The 26837-nt window shown below is 36.7% G+C and overlaps 1 long non-coding RNA gene across 1 annotated transcript; it reads left to right on the plus strand.

Annotated features, from left to right (window-relative positions):
- Positions 1–318: 318 nt before the first annotated feature.
- Positions 319–26323, plus strand: LOC110344525 (uncharacterized). Its single transcript, XR_002387129.2, has 4 exons — positions 319–424; positions 20310–20533; positions 23595–23674; positions 24825–26323. It is a non-coding gene; the product is annotated as an uncharacterized LOC110344525 (long non-coding RNA).
- The last annotated feature ends 514 nt before the right edge of the window (positions 26324–26837 follow it).

Below are 26837 nucleotides of genomic sequence, written 5' to 3' on the forward strand. Positions count from 1 at the left end.
CAGTATTAGCAGGCTATAACGGCACAAGCTTCTTGCCACTCCATAATTAGGCTGTGTTACACTGGAAGTAGCAGAGCTTGGCTGAGTTCACTCCCAGTCAAGGTCAACTGACTCCAACTAAATTCTTCCTTTCTGAATTAAGCGTTTGTTCTCTTCAGCAAAGATATGCTTGTGCCCTCTTTCTACAGTCTTGCCTTCTTGATACTTGTTATCACAGGTGTCCCAAGGCCTGCCCAGTTACCCCAATTCCCACACTGGTAATGAACAAGCACTGGATGTCCAGGGAGTCTTTTGTCTTTGCTGCCCACAGCAGCTTAGATCAACCCAAGTCTCAGTTTCTCTCAAGTCTCTGTGTTTTTTCTATTTCCCACTTTCCTATCTTGCTGACATCATACCGGCTTGCAGGAGACCAGGATCACTGCAGGTAACGTCCCCTTTCCCTTTCCCTATAAAGAGTTAATATTTTCAAGATGTTCCCAAGAAAATAAAAAGGAGCATAAAAAGAGGCAGCTTTAAAGTACAGTAGTTGACAATGAATTTCTGGTTAGGTAGGAATCAAGAACACGTATGGTGGAGTGGGAGGTTATAGAGATACTGAAGGAAACATTCTTGTCAAAGAGATTATTTTTTTTCCATTAAGTTTATTGGTACATTTTAGGAATATAATATGATGACATTCATCATTGGGAATTTGTACCTTTACATGATATATCTTGGTTCTTATTTTTTTTCCCCATTCCCCTGCCCTCCCTTCAACCCCTCCTCCCCTCCCTATTTACAAAGACTTTGTTTTTATTTTTTCCTTTTCTCATATTTATTCTTTTCCCTTCTTTCTTTTCCCCTACCCCTCTTACTTCCTTTCCCCCTTGAACCTTTTCTTCCAGTGTAGATAAGGATCAAAATGTATAATAGATAATGTGAAAGAGATTATTTTTGACCAAATATTTTCTCTTATTTTCACCTTAGCTTCATAATCCTAATCACCTATTGTTTAAATGATTTTTTGACACCTGTCACCAAAAGCAACAACAATCCACCACCACAAATTCTTCCCATACAGAATTTAGAGTACAATGAATGCAATGTATTACATTAACCTATCAGTTAGCAAATCCTCATTTTGCAAGTCAACCACCACCACCACCAACAAAAACAACAAACAGTGCACACATAAAGAATGGACAAAATCGGAACTCTATTTTTCTCCTTATTAACAATTGAGAAAAAACAAACTCTAATTGTTTAAGGACATCTTTTTTTTTTTTTTTGTACCAGGGATCGAATTCAGGACCTTGCACTTGCCAGGCAGATGGCAAAAGCATTGAGCTAAATCCCCAGCCCTAAGGACTTCTATTTATCTTTCCCTATTCTATTAAAAATTATGACTTTTTCTTTTATTGTAGGACTTTATTTTCTACCTTCCTACAAGGCCATTAACAAAAATATAGGAATAAATATATAACTGATTTAAAAAGTGTAATAGTTTCATGTTTTTCAATTAAAATGTATAAAATTGATATTAATTTAATATTGCTACTATTGGAATTGGCCTTTAATGTTTCACTTCTGATGAAAAGAAAAAGCTAATTTTTCTTTCCAATGTTTGTTCTTTCATTTTTTCCTCCCTACTCCCCATTTAATAAACACATACTCTTCTTTACAAAGTCATCTAAAATATATTACTCTTTGAAGCCCCAGAATTAAGCATTCTTTATTGTGTCAAAGGCAACATATGGTTTTGTGTGAGTCATTAAGAAAATAGAACAGGTCTGGGATAGCTACCATCAAATTCTGGCTCTTCTATGAGCTGGACAGTCTTGAGAATAATATTATGTTCTTTGGCCCTCAAGTTTCTCATGCTAGAGATCAATGTTATAATTATTTCTTTATATGTACTACTACACAGAACCATTTCGGGGGAAAATCATATCATAAATATATGTACTACATTAGACAAATATTAGAAAAAAGTGTATGTTAGACAAATAAATTATATTATTTGTTGTTCTTATCCTCAGAATCTAATAGCTCTCACAGTATAAAACATACTTGATAGTTTTTAAATTAGTAAATAGATAATAAAGACAACAGTGATAGCAATCTAACATTTACTGAGAGCACTAGTCCCTTGATACCATGTTAAGCACTTGATATGAATTCTTATTTAACCCCAAGAACCATTTCAGAAATTATGCAGTATAGTATATTCATTTTACTGTTCATATCACTGAATTTTAGAGTTCCATATTTATTGAGCAAATATGCAAATGAATGAAAATTTGAGCCCACTTTAGTTTGGCTTCAAATCTGAGTAAATAAATACATGAAAAAAAGAGGATTCTGTTGAAATTAAGCCTACGTTTGATAGAGGAAAGATACCCAGACTCTTTAGCAAGGTCTTTCCTCTCTGACTTCTAGGTATGTACTTTTTGTGTATGAAGTCTCTCTCCTACAATTGCAATCAGGCCCTATGAAACCTAGAGAGATAAAATGGATGACTTCCACAGCATAGCATACCATACCACACCAAAGAAAAAGAACAAAGTTTATTTCCTCAAGTCTGTGGGAATTAATCCTGGCATAAACAAACAAACAAACAAATGATTACATCACATTCTCTTTTTTTTTAAAAAAAAAAGTCTGTCTTAAAACAAGCAAGCAATTTATGTTTACATCTTTAAAAATAATTTTGCTGGGTTTTAAACATTAAATTTATTTCAAAAGTACTTATAAACAAGTGAGATGACTAAAACATTTACAGTGAATTTCAATGAATTACAATGACTTTCAAATAAATCATTTTTTTCCTTAAATTCTTTTATTGGTGCATTTTAGATATACAATACATTAGCATTTATCATTGTACATGATATATCTAGGTTCTTATTATTTCCTCATTCCCTGTCCTCCCTTCACCCCCTCCACCCTTCCCTATTTACAAAGACTTTGTTTCCATTTTTTCTTTTTCTCATAATTTTTCTTTCCTTTTTTCTTTCCCTTTCCCCTCTCACTTTACCTACCCCTTGGGACCCTTTCTTCCTATTTCAAATTATCAATTATTCATTTTAATCATTTTAATGCTTATTTACACTTTCAGTTTCTCACACCAGAGAAACTATTCAGTATTTACAAAGTGAGTCCTATTTATTTCACTTAAGAGGATGGCCTCAATATGCATCCATTTAGCTATAAATTTCTCTAGTTTCTCTTTCTTTATGGCTGAGTACTACTCCATTTTACAAAAAAATCACATCTTCTTTATCCAGTCTCCAGTTGACAGATACTTGGGTTGTTTCCAAGCTTAAGCTATTACAAACTGTGTCTCTATAAACATAGGTGCACATATATCACTGTGGTGTGATTCTTTTAATTCTTCTGGGAAGATACCCAGCAGGGGGATAGCTAGGTCAAATGGGACCTCTAAGCATAGTTCTTTGAGGTATCTCCATACTGTTTTCCACAGTGGTTGCACCAGTCTGCACTCCCACCAACAATGGAAAAGGGTTACTTTCTCCCCAAACCCCTGCCAGCATTTGTTACTGGATGGTTTCTTTATTGCAGCCATTATTTCTGGGATGAGGTGGAATCTCAGTGTTGTTTTCACCTTCATCTCTCCAATGACCAGTGATGTTGAAGATTTTTTCATATATTTATTTGCTGCTTTTACTTCTTTGTGTAAGAAATGTCTGTACATTTCAGATGCCCATTTTTGAATTGGGTCTTTGAATTTGGGGGGTCTGATGTTTTTCAGTTCTTTATATATTCTAGATAGTAGTTCTTGGTCTAAGGTACAGCTGCTGAAAATTTTTTTCCCACATTGTAGGTTGTCTCTTAGCTCTGTTGTTGGTTTCTCTTGCAGTGCAAAAGCTTTTTAATAAGATGAGATCCCAGTTATTGATTCTTTGTGCTAGTACCCATGCTACTGAGGTTTTGTTCATAAAGTCTTTTCCTATACCAACGTCTTCAAGAGCTCTATCTAACTTATCTTCCAGCAAATTTAATGTTTCTGTCTTAATATTTAGATCTTTAATCCACTTTGATCTTAGTTTAGTGGATGGTGATAGGTATGGGTCTAGGTTTAATCTTTAGCAGGTTGAAATCCAGTTTCTCCAACACCATTAATTAAATAGGCTATCTTTTCTCCAATGAGATTGGTTGGCTCCTTTGTGAAAGATGAGGTGGCTGAGTACATTTGTAGTTGTTTCTGCATCTTCTAATCTATTCCAAGGATCTTCAGGTCTGTTTCTTTGACAGTACCATGCTTTTTTTTTTATCCCAGTAGCTTTGTAGTATAGTTTCAAGTTGAGGATTGTAATAACCCCAGTCATATCTCTGTTGCCTAGAATTTCTTTTGCTATTCTAGGTCTCTTCTGGTTCCAAATGAATTTTTGGATTGTTTTCTCTAGTTATGTGAAATATATTTTTGGAATTTCAATCAGCATTGGATAAAAATCTATACAGTAGTTTTGGAAGTATGGCCATTTTCACTACATTGATTCTTTCTACCCGGGAACAAGGGATGTCTTTCCATTTTCTTATATCCTCCTCAATCTTCTTTTTCACAGTGCTAGTTTTCAGTGTAGAGATCTTTTCCTTTGTTAGATTGATTCCTACATATTTCATTTTTTTGGATGTCATTGTAAAAGGAATTGTTTCCCTAATTTCTCCCTCAGTGAGTCTATTATTTGTATATAAAAAGGCTATTGTTTTCTGGGTGTTCAACTTATATCCAGATACTCTACTGAATCTGTCAGTTAAGTCTAGAAGTCTTTTGGCAGAGTATTTTGGATCTTCTATGTAGAGTATCATATCATCAGAAAATAGTGACAATTTTTTAAATTTATATAATAATTGGTACATTTTAGGTATACAATATATCTACATTTATCATTGGGTGTTTGTACCTGAACATGATGTATCTTAGTTCTTATTTTTTTTCCCCATTACTTATGTGCCCTTCACCACAACCACCCTTCCCTATTTACATAGATTTCATTTCCTTTTTTTTTTTTTTTTTGCTTTCTCATACTTTTTCCTTTCCTTTCTTCCCTTTCCCCTTCCCCTCCCACCACCCCTCCACCTTTGGACCTTTTCCTATTTTAAATTATCAATTATTCGTTTTAATCATTTTCATCCTTATTTACATTTTCAGTTTCTCACACTAGAGATTCTATTCGGTATTTACACATGTGTCCTATTTATTTCACTTAAGAGTATGGCCTCAATGTGCATCCATTTAGCTATAAATGACTCTAGTTTCTCGTTCTTTATGCCTGAGTAGTACTCCATTTTATTAAAAAAAACACATCTTCTTTATTCAGTTTCCAGTTGATGGGCACTTGGACTGTTTCCAATCCTTAGCTATTACAAATTATGCTGCTATAAACATAGGTGCGCATATATCACTGTGGTATGATTCTTTTAACTCTTTGGGGAAGACACCCAGTAGAGGAATAACTGGGTCAAATGGGACCTCTAGTCCTAGTTCTTTGAGGAATCTCCATATGTATTTCCACAGTGGTTGTGCCAGTCTGCACTCCCACCAACAATTGAGAAGGGTTCTTTTCTCTCTACACCCCCACCAGCATTTGTTATTGATTGATTTCTTTTTTTTTTTTTTTTTTTTGGTACTGGGGACCAAACTCGGGTCCTTGTGCTTGGCCAGCAGGTGGCAAAACCACTGAGCTAAATCTCCCAGCCCTACTGGTTGATTTCTTGATAGCAGCCATTCTTTCTGGGGTGAGGTGGAATCTCAGTGTTGTTTTCATCTGCATTTCTCAAATGACCAGTGAGGTTGAACATTTTTTCATGTATTTATTTGCTGATTTTATTTCTTTGTCTGAGAAATGTCTGTTCATTTCAGATGCCCATTTTTGAATTGGGTCTTTGAATTGGGGGGGGGTCTGATTTTTTTCAATTCTTTATATATTCTAGATAGTAGACCTTTGTCTGAGATACAGCTGCTAAAAATTTCTTCCCATATTGTAGGTTGTCTCTTAGCTCTGTTGGTAGTTTCTCTTGCAGTGCAGAAGTTTTTTAATAAGATGAAGTCCCAGTTGTTGATTCTTTGTGCTAGTTCCCATGCTATGGAAGTTTTGTTCATGAAGTCTTTTCCTATGAAAATGTCACTGAGAGTTCTACCTAACTTATCTTCCAGCAAGTTTACTGTTTCTGTCTTGATGTTTAGCTCTTTAATCCACTTTAATCTTAGTTTAGTGCATGTTGATAGGTATGGGTCTAGTTTTAATCTTTGGTAGGTTGAAACCCAGTTTTTCCAACACCATTTATTGAACAGGCTATCTTTTCTCCAAGGAGGGTGATTGGCTCCTTTGTCAAAGATGAGGTGGCTGAGTATGTCTGGAGTTGTTTCTGCATCTTCTAATCTATTCCAAGGATCTTCAGGTCTGTTTCTTTGACAGTACCATGCTGTTTTTATCACAGTAGCTTTGTAGTATAGTTTCAAGTTGGGGATTGTGATACCCCCAGCCATGTCGCTGTTGCCTAGAATTGCTTTTGCTATTCTAGGTTTCTTCTGCTTCCAAATGAATTTTTGGATTGTTTTCTCTAGTTCTGTGAAGTATATTGTTGGAATTTCAATTGGTATTGCATTAAATCTATATAGCAGTTATGGGAGTGTGGCCATTTTCACTATATTGGCTCTTCCTATCCAGGAACAAGGGATATCTTTCCATTTTCTTATATCCTCTTCGATCTCCTTCTTCAGAGTGCTGTAGTTTTCAGTGTAGAGGTCTTTTGCTTCCTTTGTTAGGTTGATTCCTAGATATTTCATTTTTTTAGATGCTATTGTAAAAGGAATTATTTCCTGAATTTCTCTCTCAATGGTCTGCTATTTGTGTATAAGAAGGCTATTGCTTTTTGAGTGTTGACCTGATATCCAGCTACTCTACTGAATCAATCAATTAGGCCTAGAAGGCTTTTGACCGAGTTTTTTGGGTCTTCTATGTAAAGTATCATATCATCAGCAAATAATGATTGTTTCACTTCTTCCTTTCCTATCTTTATTCCTTTTATTTCTTTCTCTTGTCTAATTGCTATGGCTAATGTTTCCAAAACAGTATTGAACAGAAGTGGTGATAGTGGGCATCCTTGTCTTGCTCCTGATTTTAGCATGAAAGTTTTCAGTTTTTGACCATTTAGTATGATGTTGGCTGTTGGTTTTTCATAGATAGCCTTAATCAGGTTGAGATAAAGACCTTCTATTCTAATTTTCTGTACCGTTTTTATCATGAATGGGTGCTTTATTTTGTCAAATGCCTTTTCTGCATCTATTGAGATGATCATATGGTTTTTGTCCTTGACTCTGTTAATACAGTGTATTACATTTATTGATTTACGAATGTTGAACCATCCTTGCATCCCTGGGATAAATCCGACTTGGTCAGGGTGTATGATCTTCTTGATGACCCTCTTTATTCTGTTTGCCAGTATCTTGTTGAGCAGTTTTGCATCTATGTTCATTAGGGAGATTGGTCTGTATTGTCTTTTTGGGTTGGGTCTTTCCCTGGTTTTGGAATCAAAGTAACACTTGCTTCCAGGAAAGAATGTGGAAGCCTTGCTTCCCTTTCAAATTCCTTGATGAGTTTAAAGAGTAATGGCAATATTTCTTCTTTAAATATCTTGTAGAATTCAGCAGTGAACCCCTCAGGACCTGGGCTTTTCTTTGTTGGTAAATTTTTAATGACATTTTCAATTTCACTCATTCTTATTGGGGTGTTTAGAATTTCTATATCTTCTTCATTTAACTTTGGCAATTTGTATGTATCTAGGAATCTGTCCATTTCTTCTGTGTTTTCCATTTTATTAGAGTACAAGTTCTCAAAGTAGGTATTGATGATCCTCTGAATTTCTGCTGGATCTGCTGTGGCTTCACCTTTTTCATTCTTAATTGTATGGATTTGAGCCTTTCCTTTCCTTTTTTTGATAAGGTTGGCTAAAGGTTTATTGATTTTATTTATTCTTTCAAAAAACCAGCTCTTCAATTTATTGATTTTTTGTATCATTCTCTTAGTCACCATTGCATTGATTTCTGTTCAGATCTTTATAATTTCCTTTCTTGTATGAGCTTTGGATTTTGTTATGCTCTTCTTTTTCAAGGAGCTTGAAGTTCTGCATTAGGTTATTTAACTGAATTCTCTCTGTTGTCCTAATATGGGCATTCACTGCTATGAATTTCCCATGTAGAACTGCTTTCATTGTGTCCCACAGATTCTTGTATGTTGTACTGACATTATCATTTACTTGTAGAAACTGTCTAGTTTCTCCTTTAATTTCCTCTGTGACCCATTAGTTGTTCAGGAGAGTGTTACTCAATTTCCATGTGTTTCTGGGTGTTCTGCAGTTTCTTATGTTCTTGATCTCCAATTTTATTGCACTATGTTCTGATAATATACAGGGGATAACTTCAATTCTTTTACATTTACTTAGATTTCCCCTATGATCTAGCATGTGATCTATTTTGGAGAATGACCCGTGTGCAGCCAAAACAGAATGTGTATTCTGATTTTGTGGGGTGGAACACTCTATAAATATCTCTTAAGTCCATTTGTTCAATAGCTTGGTTCAGTTCTAGAATTTCATTGTTAAATTTTTCCTAGATGATCTGTCTATTTGTGATAAAGGAGTGTTGAGGTCCCCCCACTACAATTGTGTTACTGCTTATTTGGTTTTTCATGTCCATTAATATTTGTTTTGTGTAGTTGGGGGCATTTGTATTTGATGCATAAATATTTAGGATTGTCATCTCTTCCTCTTGGATTATTCCCTTCACAAGGATGTAATGACCATCTTTGTCTCTCTTAATTAGTTTTGGTTTGAAATCTACTTTGTCTGCAAATAAGATTGATACCCCTGCTTTTTTCTGGGATCCTGTTGTGTGGAGAACTGTTTTCCATCCTTCTACTTTCAGTCTATAAATTTCCTTTTGAGTTAGGTGTGTTTCTTGTATATAGCATATTGCTGGGTTTTGCTTCTTAATCCATCCTGTCAGTCTGTTTCTTTTGATTGGTGAATTGAGGCCATTAACATTGATAGTTATAATTGAGAGATATTGCCTCATTCTTGCCATGATGTTTTATTGTTGTTGGCTCTTTTCTTATTTTTCCCCCTTTCCCTTTAGTGCCTTACCTTGTGTGGTGCCTTCTTTTTGTTGGCCCTCATGGAGTTGTGACCTTCATTGTCTTTTCTTAGGATATTGCATAAAATTGTTTGGAGTGCTGGTTTGGTATTCATGAAATTTCTCAGGTGTTCTTTGTTGTGAAAGTATCTAATTTCCCCATCGATTTTGAAAGATAGTTTTGCCAGATACAACAGTCTAGGTTGGAAGTAATTTTCTTTTAGGGCTTGAAATACTTCACTCCAGGCTCTCCTTGATTTAAGGGTTTGTGTTGAGAAATATGCCGTGATTCTGATGGGTTTTCCTTTGTAGGTGATTTGTTTCTTTTCTCCAACTGCCTATAGAATTTTGTTCTTCTGTTGAGTTTCTGGGATCTTGATTATTATATGCCTAGGTGTAGATTTTTTTTGATCATGGCTGGGTGGAGTTCTATATGCCTCACTTATCTGTGTGTCCAATTCTCCACCTCTGTCTGGGAAGTTTTCTACTATTACTTCTGTGAACAGTTTTTTATGTCAATTGTACTTTCTCCTGTTTTTTCATGGATTCCTATGAGTCTTATGTTATTCTTCTTTGCATCATCTAGCAGCTGTTGAATTGATTTCTCATGGTCCTTTACTATCTTTAAGAAATCCCTGTTTTCATGGTCCTTAACTGCTATCCTGTCTTCTATATCTGATATTCTGTCTTCAGATTCTTTTAGTCTGTTCTGCATGTTCTCAATGGAGTTTTTAATCTCCTGAATATCTGTTTGAATCTGTTTCATGGATTCCATTTCTTTCTTATGTTGGGCGATCATGGTTTCCATTTCTTATGCTGGGCATTCATGGCTTCCAGCATGTTTCTGATCTCATCTATTTTCTTGTCTGTTTCTGCTCTAGAGCCTCTAATCATGACTTTCACCCTACTCACCATCTCTGTATTTATCTGGGAGATTATTTCTGCTTTGAATTTTTCTAGAGCCTCATGTATCTGTTTTGTTACTTCCTGTGCTATCAGTTCAAGGTGTCCAGGTGGTTGAGTATCTGACTTTTCCACCTCATTTCCCCCAGAATTTCCTTTTTGTGGAGTGGAAGCCTGTGTTTGTGCCTTGCTTAAATGTCTTCTCATTTTTGTTTTTGGTACTGTCCTTGGTTTAATTAGTGGGTTGATATTTCAAAATTGCTTAATGTAGGTATCTTTGTTGCTTGTGTTTAAAACCCTTGTGGAATAATTGCTTTTCAGAAGTGCCTTCCAGATATGGCTTGTGTTTAGGTTTTGAGGCTCTGATGACTCTGAGGCTATTTTATTTTCCTTATACCAGGAAGGAAAACTGATTAGATCAATCACAACATGTTAGGCCAAATGTTACAATCAGCAATACCATAGCATCAAGCACAGCTTAGAAAATGACAATTTGTGGTAGTTATTAATCTATCACCTTTAAATATGTGAAGTATAATCCCCTGTGCCTCTGTAGTGAGGGACCAGGTAGCAGAAGAGCCATAAGGCTGGGGTGGGGGAGATATGAAACTGTGCCTTGCAGGGGCCCACTTGGCTAAGCAGAGCACCGCATGAAGGTGGGGCTCCAAGCTGCTCCTGGAACCTCACCGTGCTGTGGACAGGAACTGGAACACAGCCAAGGAGCTTCGGGCTGCTTGGCAGACCTGTGGAGAGAAGCTCTGGGTAAAGGTGGGGATCCAAGCCTGTCCTGGGACCTCACTGTGCAGGGGACAGGAACTGGAACACAGCCGGGGAGCCTCAGGCTGCTTGGCTAACCCGGGGAGAGAAGCTCTGGATGAAGGCTCACCTGAGAAATTTCATGAACACTAAACCAGCATTCCAAACAATTCTAAGAAATATCCTAGAAAAAGACAATGAAAGTCACATTCCATGAGGCCCAAAAGAGGGAAGCCACCAGGCAAGATAAGAAACTAAAGGGAAAGGGGGAATAAAATAAGAAATAAAAGAGCCAACAATAGTAAAACATCATGACAAGGATGAGTCAATATCTATCAGTTATAACTATCAATGTTAATGTTCTCAATTCACCAGTCAAAAGAAATAGACTGGCAGAATGGATTAAAAAGCAAAATCCAACAATATGCTGTATGAAAGAAACACACCTAAGTAAAAAAGAAATACATAGACTGAAAGTAAAAGGATGGAAAACAATTCTCCAAGCGACAAGATCCCAGAAAAAAGCAGGGGTAGCAATCCTATTTGCAGACAAAGCAGACTTCAAACCAAAACTAATTAAGAGAGACAAAGATGATCACTACATCCTTGTGAAGGGAACAATCCAAGAGGAAGAGACGACAATCCTAAATATATATGCACCAAATATGAATGCCCCAACTATACAAAACAAATATTAATGGACATGAAAAATCAAATAAGCACTAATACAGTTGTAGTGGGGGACCACAATACCCTATTATCACAAATAGACAGATCATCTAGACAAAAAATTAACAATGAAATTTTAGAACTGAAACAAGCTATTGAAAAAATGGACTTCATGGATATTTACAGAGTGATCAACCCCAAAAAAACAGAATACATGTTCTTTTTGGCTTCACATGGGTCATTCTCCAAAATAGACCACATGATAGCTCATAGGACATGTTTAAATACATGTAAAATAATCAAAGTTATCCCCTGTATATTATCAGACCATAGTACAATAAAATTGGAGATCAATGACATAAGAAACTGCAAAACTCACACAAACACATGGAAATTAAACAACACCCTCCTGAACAACCAATGGATCTCAGAGGAAGTTAAAGAAGAAATTAAAAAGTTTGTACAAGTAAATGATAATGCCAGTACAACATATAGGAATCTATGGGACACAATGAAAGCAGTTCTACATGCAAAATTCATAGCAGTTAATGCCCATATTAGGAAAGCAGAGAGAACTCAAATAAATAACCTAATGCAGAACCTCAAGTTCCTAGAGAAAGAAGAGCATAATAAACCCAAAGTTCATACAAGAGAGGGAATTATAAAGATCTGACTAGGAATCAATGCAATGGAGACTGACAGAAATACAAAAAATCAATGAATCAAAGAGTTGATTTTTCAAAAGATTAAATAAAATCAATACACCTTTAGCCAACCTTATCAAAAAAGGAAAGAAAAGGCTCAAATCTATACAATTAAGAATGAAAAGGGCCCAGCAGAAACCCACAGGATCATTGATACCTACTTTGAGAACCTGTACTCTAATTAAATGGAAAACACGGAAGAGATGGACAGTTCCTAGATAAATGCGAATAGCCAAAATTAAATGAAAAAGACAGAAATTCTAAACACCCCAATTAAAATGAGTGAAATTGAAAATGTAATAAAAAATTTACTAACAAAGAAAAGCCCAGATCCTGATGGCTTCACCACTGAATTCTATAAGACATGTATTTTTTATCAATTATTCATAACATTTTAGGTATACAATATAATGACATTCATCTTTGGAAATTTGGAAATTTGCACCTTTACATAATCTCTCTTGGTTCTTATTTTTCCCCCTTCCCCTGCCCTCCCTCCAACCCCTCCATCCCTCCCTATTTAGAAAGATTTTGTTCACATTTTTCCATTTTTTCATACTAATTCCATTCCTTTCTTTCCTTTTCCCTACCCCTCCCACTTCCCCTTCCCCTTTGCCCTTTTTCCTCCTATTTCACATTATCTACTGTACCTTTTAGTCCTTATTTACACTTTCAGTTCCTCACACTAGAGAAACTATTCAGTATTTACACATATGTGTCCTATTTAATTCACTTGAGAGTATCACCTCAATGTGCATCCATTTAGTTATAAATGTCTCTGATTTCTCATTTTTCATGGCTGAGTAGAACCCATTTTATAAAAAAAACACATTTTCTTTATCCACTCTGCAGTTGATGGGGATTTGGGCTGCTTCAAACATTTAACTATTATAAATTGTGCTGCTATGAACATGGGTGCACTGTGGTATAATTCTTTTAATTCTTTGGGGAAGGTACTCAGCAGGGGAGTAGCTGAGTCAAATGGGTCTTTCAGTCCTAGTTCCCTGAGATATCTCCATACTGATTTCTATAGTGGTTGCTCCAATCTACACTCTCAACAGCAGTGGAGAAGGGTTCCTCTTTCCCCACAGCCCCACCAGCATTTGTTATTGGTTGATTTCATGATAGCAGCCATTCTTTCTGGAGTGAGGTGGAATCTCAGCATTGTTTTCATTTGCATCTCTCAAATGACCAGTGATGTTGAACATTTTTTCATGTATTTATTTGCTATTTCTACTTCTTTGTCTGAGAAATGTCTGTTCATTGCAGATGCCCATTTTTGAATTGGTTCTTTAAATTTGAGAGGTCCGATCTTTTTAAGTTCTTTGGAGATTCAAGATAGTAGGCCTTTGTCGGAGGAACAGCAGGTGAAGATTTTTTCCCACATTGTGGGTTGTCTCTTCACACTGCTGGTGGTTTCTCTTGCTGTGGAGAAACTTTTGAATAAGAAGACATCCCACTTGTTGGTTGTGCTAGTTCACAGGTAACTGAGGTTTTGTTCATAAAATCTTTTCCTACACAAATGTCTTCAAGAGTTCTACCCAATCTCTGTTCCAGCTGGTTCAGCCTTTCTATTTTAATATTTAGATTTTTAATCCATTTTGATTTTAGTTTAGTGCATGGTGACAGATATAGGTCTAGTTTTAATCTTTGGCAAGTTGAAACCCAATTTTTCCAGCACCATTAATTAAAGAGGCTATCTTTCCTCCAGTGAGGGTGCTTGGCTTCTTTGTCAAAGATGAGGAGGCTGAGTGTGTCTGGAGTTGTTTTGGCACCTTCTAATCTGTTCCACTATTCCTCAGCTCTGTTTCATTACCAGTACCATGCTGTTTTATCACCGTAGCTTTATAGTATAGTTTCAAGTCAGGGATTATGATACCCCCTGCCATGTCTCTGTTGCCTAGAATTGCTTTTGCCATTCTGGGTGTCTTCTTGTTCCAAATGAAGTTTTGGATTGTTTTCTCAAGGTCCGTGAAGTATGCTGCTGGGATCTCAATTGGAATTGCATTAAATCTATATAGCAGTTTTGGAAGTATGACCATTTTCACTATGTTGATCCCTCTTACCCAGGAGCAGGGGATGTCTGCCCATTTTCTGATATCATCTTCAATCTCTCTTTTCAGAGTGCTACAGTTTTCAGAGAAGAGATCTTTGATTTCTTTCGTTAGGTTGATTCCTAGGTATGTCAGTTTTTTGGATGCTATGGTAAAAGGAACTGTTTGCCCTATTTCTGTCTCAGTGAGTCTGTTGTTTGTGTCGAGGAAAGCTATTTATTTTTGTGTGTTGATCTTGTAACCAGCTATTCTACTGAATTTGGTTATTAATCCTAGAAGACTTTTCCAGGCATTTTTGGGGTCTTCTATATAGAGTATCATGTCACCTGTAAATAATGATAATTTGAGGTCTTCATTACCTATCTTGATTCCTTTTATTTCTTTCTCTTGTCTAATTGCCATGGCTAATGTTTCCAAAACTATTTTGAACAAGAGTGGTGATAGTGGACATCCTTGTCTTGTTCCTGATTTTAGTGTGAATGATTTCAGTTTTTGACCATTTAGTATGATACTGGCTGTTGGTTTTTCATAGATGGCTTTATCAGATTGAAGTAGAGACCATCTATTCCAATTTTTTGTAGAGTTTTTATCATAAGTCCATATTGGATTTTGTCAAATGCTTTTTCTGCATCTATGGAGATAATCATATGGTTTTTGTCCTTGGCTGTATTGATATAGTGTATTACATTGATTGATTTGCATATGTTGAACCATCCCTGCATTCCTGGGATGAAACCCACTTGGTCAGCATGTATGATCCTGATGATCTTCTGCACTGTATTTGCCAGTATCTTATTAAGGAGTTTTGCATCTATGTTCATTAGTGAGATTGGCCTATAGCTCTCTTTTTCAGTTGGGTCTTTCTCTGCTTTGGGTTTCAAGGTGATGCTTTCTTCCAGGAATGAATTTGGGAATATTGCTTCCCTTTCCATTTCACTGAAGAGTTTAAACAATATTGGTAGTAGTTCTTTTCTAAATATCTTGTATAATTCAGCAGTGGGGCCATCAGGACATGGACATGGACTTTTCTTAGTTGGTAAGTTTTAATTATGTTTTCAATTTCACTGGTTGATATTGGGTTTTTTAGAATTTTTAGGTCTCCTTTGTTCAACTTTGGTAATTCAGATGTATCTAGGAATCTGTCCATTTCTTCTGTGTTTTCCACCCTATTGGCATATGGGTTCTTGAAGTAGGTATTGATGATCCTCTGGATTTCTGCTGGGTCTGTTGTAATTTTACCCTTTCCATTCCTAATTGCATGGATTTAAGCCTTTTCTTTTTCTGATAAGATTGGGTAAGGGTTTGTCAATTTTGTTGATTCTTTCAAAGAACCAACTCTTGGCTTCATTGATTTTTTGTATCATTCTCTTAGTCTCCACTGCATTGATTTCTGCCCTGATCGTTACAATTTCCTCCCTTGTATGAGCTTTGGGTTTGTCCTGCTCTTCTTTTTCTACAAGCTTGAGGTTCATCATCAGATTGTTTAATTGGACTCACTCTGTTTTCCTAATATGAATATTCACTGCTATGAATTTCCCTAGTAAGACTGCTTTTATTGTGTCCCATAGATTGTGATATGTTGTATTGTCACTGTCATTTAATTGAAGGAACTGTCTGATTTCTTCTTTAATTTCCTCTGTGATCCATTGTTTATTCAGAAGTGTGTTGTTCAAATTCCATGTGTTTATGAAATTTTGGGGATTTCTTTTGCTATTTATCTCCAATTTCATCACACTATGGTCTGACAATATATAGGGGATAACTTTAATTCCTTTGCACTTATTTAAACATGTGCTATAAGTGAGAATGTGGTATATTTTGAAGAATGACCTGTGTGCAGCTGTAAAGAATGTGTATTCTAATTTTGTGGGTTATAACACTCTGTAAACATCTGTTAAGTTCATTTATTCAAGAGTTCAATTGAGTTCTAGCATTTCATTGCTCATTCTTTGTTTAGCCGATCTATCTATTTGTGACAGTGGGTTATTGAGGTTCCCCACTACTATTGTATTAGTACAAATATGACTTTTCATGCCCATTAGTATTTGTTTTATATAGTTGAGGGCACTAGTGTTTGGCGCATAGATATTTATGATTGTCATGTCTTCCTTTTGGGTTGTTCCCTTTGCAAGGATGTAGTGTTCTTCTTTGTCTCTCTGAATGAGTGTTGATTTGATCTTCTTTGTCTCTCTCTTCATCTTTGTTGGTTTGAAATCCACTTGATCTGCACAGAGGATATCTACTCCTATTGGGGGGGGGTTCCCGTCATGTGGAGTATTGTTTTCCATCCTTTCACTTTCAATCTATGAGTTTCTTTTTGAATTAAGTATGTTTCTTGTATGCAGCATATTGCTGGATTTTGCTTCTTTACCTATTCTGCCAGTCTATTTCTTTTGATTGGTGAATTGCAACCATTAACATTGATGGTTATAACTGATATGTATTGACTTATCATTGCCATGACTTTTTATTTTTATTGGATTCTCCCCCTTTACATTTAATTTCTTGTTGCACTTGATGCATTCATTCTGCTGTGCTTCCTGGGGTTGTGATCCTCATTTTCTGTACCTAGGATATTATCTAAAATTTTTTGGAGTGCTGGTTTGGTATTCATGAAATTCTTGAGGTGCTCTTTATCATGAAAGTATCTTCTTTCTCCATCAATTTTGAAAGACAGTTTTTCAGAGTACATCAATCTGGGTTGGAGGCTGTTTTCCTTTAGGGCTTGTAATACCTCACTCCAAGCTCTTCTTGAATTGGGGGTTTGCATTGAGAAGTCTGCTGTGATTCTGATGGGCTTTCCTTTGTGTGGGATTTGTTTCTTTTCTCTAACTGCTTGTAGAACTTTGCTCTTCTGTGGGGTTTCTGGAATCTTAACAAGTATATGTCTATATGTAGATTATCTTGATCAAGGCTATGTGGAGTCCTATATGCCTCACTTATCTTTATGTTAAGTTCTTTTCCCCTGCTCGGGAAGTTTTCTGCCATTACTTCTGTGAACAGTTTTTTTTCTTCATCTGCATTCTCTCCTGTTTCTTCATTGACTCCGATCAGTCTTATGTTATTCTTCTTTGTATCATCTAGCAGCTGCTGAATTGGTTTCTTATGGTCTCTTATAGTTTTTAAGCAATTTTTCTTTTCCTGGACACTAATTCCAAACTTATCTTCTATATCTGAAATTCTCTCCTCATGTTGGCTCATTCTGCTGTGTAGACTTTCAATGGAGTTTTTTAATCTCCTGGAAATCTGTTTGCATCTGTTTTATGGATTCCATTTCTTTCCTATGTTGAGATTCCATCATGTTCCTCAGATCCTCTATTTTTTTTATCTGTGTCCTCTCTAGATTTATTAATCATCTCTTGCACTATGGGCATAATCTGTGCTGTTATCTGAGAAATTATTTCTGATTTCATTTTTTCCATCTCCTTTTTTTTTGCCAGTTCAGGGAGTCCAGGTGGTTGAGTAGCAGAGTGTTCTATTTAATTTCCCTTTGGGATTGCTGCAGGTGATCTGGAAATCTGGTTTTGAGGCTTGTTTACATGTCTTCTTATTTTTGACGGAGCATGAGGTTGCTATTGGCACCTGTGAGGCTCACCTCATCTGCTTGGAAGCCCCTTCCTCTGGGCTAGGAGTGGTGGAACAGCAGCCCAGAAGCGCCTGACTCTGTCCTGGAAGCAGTGGAATGGCAGCTCAGAAGTCCCTTCTTCTGGGATGGGAATGGTGGGATGGCGGACCAGAACCCCCTTCCTCTGCACTGGAAGCAGTGGAATGGTGACTTGAAATCCCCTTCTTCTGGGCTAGAAGTGGTGGAACAGCAGCCCAGAAGCCCCTTCATCTGTCCTGGAAGCCATGGAATGGCAGCCTGGAAGTCTCTTCCTCTGGACTAGGAATGGTGGAATGATGGACCGGAAACCCCTTCCTCTGGGATCCAAGACATTTAAAGAAGAACTATCACCATTAATCTTTAAACTCATCAAGGAAATTGAAAGGGAAACCAGGCTTCCAAATTCATTCCTGGAAGCAAGTATTACTTTGATCCCAAAACCAGGGGAAGACACACCCCAAAAAGAGAATGACCAGCCAATATCCCTAATGAACAAAAATCCTCAACAAGATACTGGCAAACAGAATACAAAGGATTGTCAAGAAGATCATACACCCTGACAAAGTCAGATTTATCCCAGGGAGGCAAGGATGTCATGAAGACAACATGAATGGGGTAAACTGAGTCTCATAAAACAAATGCATCAGAAATTAGAAATGTCTTGGACGTTTTGAAAAAAGAGATTGATGTGTTGACTAAAACTAACTATGGCAGGCTAAATAATGGTCCCTCATAGCCTGAGCCCCATAACATGAAAACATAGTTCATGGCAAAAAGAACTTTGTAGATATGATTAATTTAAGTGTTTTGAGATGGGCAAAAATATGCTAGATTATTTGTTGGCCGAAAGTAACAACCTGAGTTCTTGTAGGAGTGAGGCAGGATAGTGATTCAGAAAAGAAAATGATACAAGGAAAACAGTTTTAAGTGATGCAGCTATGAACTGAATGATATGTGTGCTTGCTAAAAGCTGTGAAAAAGAAAGACTGGATTCTGCATGGGTTCTGTAGAGAAAATGAAGCTCATTGGTTCCTTGATTCTACCCCAGTGACACTGATTTCAGACTTACACTGACCAGACTATTAGATCATGGATTTGTGCTGCTAACTTTGTGGTAATTTGTTATAACAGCCATAAGAAACTGACACACTTCTCTTGAACAGAAACCAAATGCATGCTAAACTAATTGAAGAAGATAAAATAATTGTCATGGTTAACCTTAACTCTGTTAACCTGATTAGCTTGGGAGCCATCTGGGGGCCTAGGTACTAACCATCATCTCTGCTCCTGAAATGGCACTCGGAGGGGCAATAGACCAAGGAAGAGAGCAGCACTCAGAATTGAAGGGAAAGGCAGGTTTATTATCTCTAACAGGCCCAGAGGAAGTCATCTTCCAGAATCTGAGCTACGTTTTTAAGTTTGTTCTCATATTTATCTGTTCTTAAGTCAGGGTGGGTGAGCAAGAAGGATTTTGTAGAAGTAGAACTTAGCTAATGGTAGGGAGGTGGAGGTAATGTTGCTTATTTTTTTTAACCTTTTTTTACAGTATATCTTTAACATATAGGGAGATAGGGAGGTACAGGCAGGTTTTGTTTCAGCAGTTCATCTTTTGGGGATAGTGACTTTCATGAGTTTAGCAAAAGAGTGAGCCTTGAGACAGGAGGGGCAAGTGTTGAGACTGTCAGTCTCTGCTTTGTCCTTAGTTCCTTTCCATTTCAGTGCCTTCCATTCTGAAGCTTTTCCCCTGCTCTGCATTACCACCACCACGAACTAAGCAACTTGCTCCAGTGCACACTTACCCCATGATGTTTCTGCCTTGGAAGCAGCTAACTATAGACTGAAATCATGAGCTAAATGAACCTCTCCTCCTTTAAGAGTTAAGGGTGTCAGGCTGGGGATTTGGCTCAGTGGCACCACGCCTGCCTGGCAAGCGCAAGGTCCTGAGTTCGATCTCCAGTACCACACACACACACACACACAAAATGGCAACTATTACAATAATCATTGTTCTTAAAGATCAAAGAAAAACATTATGTAGTAATCAGAAAACCATAATCAGAAAGTAGAAAGAAAACTCCTGAAAACATTTTTATGTCCTTCCTCAACTGCATCAAGAAAAGAAAATTCATTTTCATGGAGTATTCAATTTAGAGTGAATTTACCACAAGTAAAGGAAAAAATAGATAAAGGAGAATCATTCCAAAGCAATTGAAATGGCCAGCCATGCATGGCAAGAAATGGACACCTATAAAATATAAGCCAAAAGCTCTCAGCAAAATTGAAAATAATCATTGGCAAGTATCAATATTGGTGTATTTTCCTTGAAAGAAACTCATGATAACAGGTTAGGAATACTGATGATAGAGAGTAACTTTGGTAACTTAAGGCAGAAAACAATGGAAACTGGGAACTTCAGATAAAAAGTTTTTGGGTAAGAGTTTAATATGAACATTGTGATAAATATCTTTATGTACCTGGTATTCTAGATTGGATATTTGGCAGAGGTCAAGAAGAATATCAGGAAATTCTCTTGATCATCATCATCTTGAGGATATTCACATACCCTCAGTAAACTGGTGTGCAGAGACTGAGACTTGAGGACCAGATGCCAGCCCATCAGGTCAGAACCCCCAGAGATGTAGACGTGGCAGGTGCTCCATGAGGGAAAGACAGAATGGAGCATGCCTGGTACTCCTTTCACTGGCATATGGTGAGCACATTCTTCTGACTTGTTTCTCTGCCAAATGGGGAGTCTGCTCCTTAACTAGTCTACTAAAACAATCCAGTAAGCTTTTATTTTAATGGGTACATATTACTTTTTACAGGTTAATGGGTTTCATTTTGGCAAATCTATAAATGTGTATAACATACCTTGATCATTTTCACTTCCCTCCCAACCCTGCCTTGCCTTTCTCTCCTCTCCCTTTGTTTTCTTCCTCTTCTCTAATAGTCCACCTTTGCCTTTCATCTTAACTCTCCCTTTGTCTCTCTCATCAATACCACATATTACTTCCACTTTATTTTTAGATAGTACAATAATTCATAGTATTTTTCTTGTGATTTAAGAAGACTCTTCTATGATCAGAAACAGAAAAAATTTTGTTTCACTTCTAAAAGAAAAATTTTCTTTTGAATAGTTTTCCTGTTAAGCAACCATTCAATAAAATAGCAGGTGATAAATATTTGAATATTTGAAGCATATTTCATAAATGTCATTTATTTGAAAATAAACTTAATAAAGATATCCCTTTGCTTCTATGAGAGATAGTGGTTTTTTCCATGAAAGAAATCATATAGACAGTGTTTCAACCCATGATTTCACAAAGTTTCCTATATCTGTAGTTAAGGGTTTTTCAGTCTCACAGCTTGGGATTTCAAAATTGAAAGTCCATTTGTGGATAGGTATCAAGGGCAGAATTTACTCTATGACACTAATAGGTTTATATATATAAATTTTGGTATGAAATCAATGCTCAGCTCATAGCTCCCTTTGCGCTTCTTGTGAGACCCGAAGTCCTCACCATGGACTTCCAGGCCCCTCGAGAGCCACCCTCCTGTCTTCTGCGCCCCATGGGCTCCATCTGCCTTGCACTCCACCTGTAGCTCCAGCACCCTCCCTTCCACCTCTCTTTTGCTTCCTCTTTTCCTTGGTCCTGAGTTGCTTTTCTCCTTATCCTTTGCCTATCTTCCAATTAAAACTAACTTCAATTGAAATTAATTCCTCCCGTTTCTTTCTTCATACTCTATGATTTTCCAATTTTCTGAGCTAACAATTATGACAATTTGTATTATAGAATTATGTGATTACTTGTTTACTGCACATATCCATCCCACATCTCCATGTAGGCAAAGGTTAGATTTTTTTTTCATTTACCATATACAGGGTTATGTTTCCAACTTTTAGAGGCTTATTACAAGGACTTACTATTGAATTACAGTTCTGTTGACCCTCATGCTTTCTCCTGACCTTGTCTGCATTGTTCCCCTCAGGCAGTTCTATTTATATTCAAGGGCTAAGCCTAAAATTTAGAACAATAGATACATAGCCATGTTCCTTTTATGAGGGATGTCTCAAGCACACTAGGGCAAGCAGAACCCTGCACACTTTTTGATGGGAGCTGGGGAGTTGTTGGTGATTGAACCCAGGACCTCAGTCTTGCTAGGCAAGTGCTCCACCACTCAGCCACATGCCCAGCCCTCATAGGACTCTTCTCAAAGCCTCAAGTTGAACTCCTATACTCTCAATCTGCCTACATCACACTACTCAGAGCAAGACTATGTCCCAAGTCAGTGGAATGAGGTGAATTTTGTCCAGATGAGAAAACCCCAAATGGTGATAATTTTTCTCTGGAGCCTTACAGAAAAACACTTGTCCCATTACCTTGGGCCTAAAAAACACACTTCTTAGTATCTGGCAGACAATAAATATTAACTAGGTATTTTGTGAATAAATTTCACTAAAATAGTTTTTAACAATGTACAGTGTGGTACCAGCATTAATATAATGACTTTTTAATCTTCGACTGATCTATACAAATAGCTAATTTAAATTTTTATAGGGTGTTTTCTTCCTCTTTTGTATGTTGAGATTTCTTTTGAGTACACTCTTTATTCGTGTTTTATTGACATTTTTTCTTATTGTTTTCATTTTTTTCAATCTGTGATACTTTGGCCACATAAATAACAATTTTACCAACATGTCTTAAAATTTTTTTCATAAATATTTTGGCAAGTACAGTTACTTTTTATTAGTGTGGTTTTCTCTCTCTTGTCTCTTTTTTTGTTACATGATTATGTAACCTTTTTCATGACAACTTTTGTCCCATAAGATAGATGTATCACAATTTATTTAACCAGTCTCTTGCTGGCTAAATTATCTTTATTTATTCTTTTGTAAATAATATTGTGATGAAGATCTTTATAGATCATCAGAATTTCACATTTTTTTGGAAAATCTTAGAAAAAGAAGAGACAAATCCAAGAGTATTTTTTTAAGTTTCTTTCATCTTTTATTGAATTATTATCCAGGGATGTTGTACTGCTTTTCACTTTCGTACCCTTAAGACAAGCCTATGATCCTGAACCTAAATATTAACATAAAAGACATTTTGGACTAATTTAATGGTGAATATGTCATGCATTATAATGCTAAGAAAACATAAGTGACAGGCTGCTTCTTAAGGAGAGTCCTTTAAAGGAAGATCATGGTAGGCTGTTCGACTGAGAAAATAAAAGAAAAAGCCTGGGAATAGAGCGATGAGGAAGGAGCAAGAGCTGACCCCTGGGGTTGGAGGGGAAGCCACAGCGCAGGTGTTGGAAGTGTCTCATGCCCACCATCCTCCGAGGCGCCCATACCTCCGTCCCAACCTGAGGCGGCACCGCACAAGAGGGCTCCACTTCCCTGGTGGTCGCCCCATAGAATCTCGGGGCTGAGATCCCCACGCAAGTCCTTGGAAGAAAGCGGCTTGAGCCCTGCTGGAGGACCCAGTGGAGGAATTAGATGAATCCACCGTTCCGCTGGATGAGAAAAAAGGGCTCTGAGAGCCGCTGAGCCCTGGCTTGGGAGTACCTGTGTGATCCGCGCCCACCATCCGAGCCCCTGGGTCTCCAGCCCAGGTCCTGGCTGAGGTGTCCCCTGCCCGACCACGTTCCAGCTCTGGCCCTCCAAGCGCCCCTAGAAAGGGACTGTGCTCTCGAAAAGGGACAGGGTGCATAATTGAAGGAAATGTTTGATCTCAAGGGTTCCATGCTTCCTCACTCGTCCTCTCCAGGGACAGCAGAGCAGCAACTCCCTGGGCAAGGAATACGCGGACGGTGAGACAGAGGCCTTCAAGGAATCGCGCTTCCCTTGGTACTTCACTCCCCACCCTCTCCCAAGCCTTGGCAAGCTCCATCGGGCCTCCCCGGGGGCGGGGGGCGGGGGGGGGGGTTAGAGATGACAGTCCTTAATGCCAGGAGAGGGTGAAAATTCTCTCTGAAGGCCTGAGCACCTCGTGTCAGACAGCCCATCCTGCGGCGTTTCAGCTCACTCTTGGAGGCTGCACTTTTAGTTACCACTTCCTGTTACACTGATATTTAGGGAGTCCCAGTGCCACTGAGTGCTAGGTGTGACATAAAAAGGCCAGTTCCAGGAAGACTTCCAATTAGTCTCCCAGAATCCTTTATTTAAGTCCAAAGCCTGACAGAGAAACAGCCAGGATTATGCAAACTATCCACAAAGTAATCTACGGACCCAACACACATTTACACCTACTGTGCATTTACTCATTAAATTTTTAAATTTAGACATCCAGCAAGACTATAAATCAAGTCCTACTTTGTAGCATTTACCTATTTCAGCATATAAATATCCATTATAGCCAATTTTGAACTACAAATGTGTAGTCATTGAATACAGATTTGGAAAGTGATTTGCAAATACACATTTTGTATATTATTTCCACCACGAAGAAACAGTAGGCATAATCTCAAGAACACAGAAAAGAGCAAAATGTAGCATGAAAATTAAGAAGATGTGAATGCTGCATAGTATTATCTTTCTAAGTAGAATTTATTTAACAAATATATTACATACCCGTGTATGTAATTTAATATTTGACTCAAGGTAATTTTATCAGTTGACTGTAGTTAGCTGGTGTGACCTAGCTTCAGCACATACTTCTGTCCCATTAAGAGTGGTTTCATGTCTGTATTTTCATGTGTATCCTAGTTTACTGGAACTGGAATACAGCATAAAACAAGAAAATTGCAACAAATTTAATATGCACTATTTTATTGTCATGCCATTTTACATGTCATGTATACATACTACATAAGTATATGAGTGCTTCTATATGTGTGTCCATACTTTAAATTATTTTATCTAAAGTCCCCTTTATGCAGAATTATACATCTCTCTGAATCATCTCATCTAGTACAAATGTCAACAAACTTTTGCCAGGGGTCAAATCTAGCCTGTGTCTTTTTTTACTTTACTTTCCTTTTCTTTTTTTTTTTGCCAGAGAGCTAAAGATGGATTTTACATATTTGCCTTATAAAGACAATTCTCCTTTCTACAAAAACAGTTACTTTGATTTAAAGGCATTGAGAATAGAAACAATAACCAACTGCGGACAAGAGAAGTGATGTCTAGTACTCCCAGATGAATTGACAGGTGCTCAGTTGTTTACTTGAGTCCTCCTTCAGTATGAAGTGACAAGAATCATCTATGAACAGCACGCTTGGAACAAGTATAGGTAACAATATTTCAAAGAAGTTGAGAAAACTAATTTAGAACAAACTGATGTAGAATTTGTTAAGATGTGTTTCAATTGATGCTGGAAAACTGTAGAGAGTGCAAAAAGGCTAATTTGAAAAATTTTAAAAGCTTGTAAAAATACAAGGTGTTTTATGACCATATGCATTCGTTTTGCTACTCATTGTCTGCTATTTTGCCTAAAATGTTTTGCTACCATGTGTTAGCATTGTCACTGGTAAACTTCATTCACTCTAGAAGATATTTCATAGATACTGTTTGTTTGTTAGTCTGTTTATTCATTTGTTTCTGGTCAGATTTTGAAGCTGAATATCCTGAACTTATCCTACTATACAGCAGTTGGACAGGTCAAGATCAATAAAACTTCTTTGAGTTTTTTGAGCTGAAGAATGAGACCAAAATATTTTTCTTTGTAAAAAATAACTTGCAGTTGGCCTCTATTAGCAGCTACTAAATGTCTTTAAAAATTAACTTTAGCTATGAATTTGATAATGTTTCTAATAAATTCAACCTGTAATTTCAAGGCAAAATAGTGCTTATAAAAGTTATACTGTAATAAATCATTTAGACAGTGTTATATGAATCATTGGTATAATGTAAACTTATTTTATTCATTTCTGTGCTATCAAAAGTTAAAATAAGTTTTCTCTTCCCACAAATATTTTGAGCATATGTGATTTGCAAGACCAAGCTACAGCTTTAAAAGCATTTTTTCTCATCTTAATGTAAAGACAAAGGAAATGTCTATATTTCATAAATCATTTAACTTTACAATTGAAACACTGTCATCTCATTTTTAAATTGGAAATAATTACAATACATAGTAAAAATAACAAGAAAATATAGAATTTTATCAATGCCATCTATGGGATAAATATCTGCAATTAAAATCATATGTTAGTACTTTGATAACAGTGTGTGGCACTTCTGTATCTGAAAAAAAATTTTTTCAAAGATGAACTCTGTAAAATCTCATTTACATCAGCACCAACAGATAAACATTTATCATAATTTGTAATGGGGAACATTGTTTTTAAACTCTGAGTAAATGAAATCTTATTAAAATAATTCCCTAATTACACTCAATTATAATGTGTTCAATTTCCTCTATAAAATTACCAAAAAAAATCTCTCTTGTGGTGCATATATCTACATAATATTCTCAATTTTGCATTTTAACCTGCAAAACCTAATGTATGGAGTATCTAATTTGGTTCTTTACAGAAAAATTTGTTGATTCCTAATCTTTGCAAACAAAACAATTAAATTAAATAATATTACTTGAAATAAAATATTGATGTAAAATTTATTGTTGTTGACATATAGAAATGCTATATAAAAGTTATGTATATTTTCTAGTTCAGATTCTTCCCATCAGACTTTAGTATTCATTATTACACTTAGTGGTCTGTGCATCAAAAATGTATGATTGCTCTGTCAACAATCACTTAGCTGTCACAAGTTGCCTTCATGTTCCCTCTTCCTGGTAAGGTTTTCACAAGTATAATCTAGCTACAAAACTGTTTGGCAAAGGCACCACCTGCCAAAGATAAAATTATAATTTTTAAAATGAAAAAGAATCTACTATTTTGCATTAAAAATCTGTTGCTGAAGCATACTTCATGGACCTTGAGAAAACAATCCAAAAATTCATTTGGAACAAGAAGAGACCCAGAATAGCAAAAGCAATTCTAGGTAAAAGAGACATGGCAGGGGGTATCACAATCCCCAACCTGCAACTTTACTACAAAGCTACTGT

Source organism: Heterocephalus glaber, unplaced genomic scaffold, assembly GCF_053883595.1.
Source record: "Heterocephalus glaber isolate CG9 unplaced genomic scaffold, H.glaber_assembly_v1.0 deba00000122, whole genome shotgun sequence".
NCBI lineage: Eukaryota > Metazoa > Chordata > Mammalia > Rodentia > Bathyergidae > Heterocephalus > Heterocephalus glaber.